The sequence below is a fragment of the Pagrus pagrus genome, assembly GCF_965226575.1.
Source record: "Pagrus pagrus genome assembly, chromosome: 5".
Lineage (NCBI taxonomy): Eukaryota > Metazoa > Chordata > Actinopteri > Spariformes > Sparidae > Pagrus > Pagrus pagrus.
Genome location: NC_140189.1, coordinates 7,390,946 through 7,392,726, shown reverse-complemented (window position 1 = coordinate 7,392,726; position 1,781 = coordinate 7,390,946).

The following is a 1,781-nucleotide window of genomic DNA, read 5'->3' as shown; positions in this document are numbered from 1 at the left end:
TCAACTTCATTTCCTTCCCCTCTGGAAATTCCCTGTGACGTAGAGTTCAGCCACAGAGGAGGGGAGACACGAAGAGGTCTCACTCTGAGGCCAAAAAATATATATCATAAAACAATCTCTAGATCATCTTTATTTGACAGTTTATTATAACACAGAACAGGACGTGAACAGGTGTGTAATAAGTCATAAGTAACATGTGTATACAGCTTACAGCTACACATACTCCTGAAGATGTTGGTGTTCATCCAGGTCGTGGTGATTCTAAGTGCTGTATCGTCGGCAACTGGAAGTGTTTAACCCCAACAAACAGGAGGAAGGAGCACCACTCAGACCCATCAGCAGCAACATTAACTCACTTATAACGTATCCAACCACTGAGGCAGTATCACAGCTCCTTTGGTCAGTAACACTCAACACCACATCCAAAACTCACAGGATATCACCAACAAGGTGAATGAGATAACGCTTGACTCAGACCAAACAGTGGTTTCTTATGATGTCACATCACTTTCCTACTCAAGAAGCAGTTCAGATGGTGAAGAAACACCTGCTACACGACCCCAGACTTCACCCCAGACCACATTTGTGCCTTACTGGACCTCTGTCTGACGACCACCTGCTTCCAGTCCAGTGAAGGTTTCTACAGACAGAAGCTCGGCTGTGCCACGGGCTCACCGGTGCCCCCAACAGTGACCAACCTCTACATGGAAGAAGTTGAGAGCAGAGCCTCGATTACTGCTCCCAGCCACTGGTTCAGGTATGTGGACGACACCTGGGTCAAAATCAGAGCAAGGGAAGTGGAAGCCTTCACAGAACATATAAATGCTGTGGACAATAACATCAAGTTCACACGGAAAGATGTCAGAGGAGACAGTAACAAGTCCAGTTGACGGCGATACAGCACCTAGAAATACTCCTAAAGAATTTACCTGTGATGGAATGTAACTAAGTACTTTAACTGAAATACTGTACTCAAGTACAGTTTTATGGTACTTGTACTTTACCTGAGTATTTCCATTTTCTGTTACTTTATACCTCCACTCTACATTCTGGAGGCAAAATTTACTTTACAGATTACATGCTGCATCATTTTTAAATTAATTGATACGGCTGACTCATAGTATACAGTCTATACATACATGTGGATCAGTTACTTTTACTTCTGATACATAAGTACATTTAATATCAGATACTTTGAGACATGTATTTGAGTATTATTCATATAGGTGACTTTCACTTTAACCAAAGTAAAGTATATCTTTATTTTTACTTGAGTATGACTGTTGAGTACTTTTTACTTTTATTAGATATTCTGAAAACAATGGAAAGAAAATGAAAAATGTATCGTTAAATGAAATAAATCTAATTATGAACAGCTTGTTGTTTCCTGCTGTTTACAAATGAATACAAATATAATACATACTTTACAACTTAAACACTTTGAAATAATCAACTGAACAGTGGAAAAAAACTAAAACTCAAACAATGAACTTTACATTTCTTGTTCTAAAGCAGTTAAACAGAGTTAAAGGATAACTACCGTTTTTTACAACCTGGATCTTTTTTCTAGCAAAATATATGGTCATTTACTCACCCAGATAACTTTGGTGTCATTTGGCATATCGTAACAAAATATTAGTGAAATTAACTAGTTTCGTGGCAGATAATGCGTTATATAGGGGCTGTGTGTCGCTGCCCCGTTACTCGCATTATATGGATATATCGGCGCTACACTGGATCTAATTTCGTCCGAATGACGCCAAATGACACCAAAGTTATCT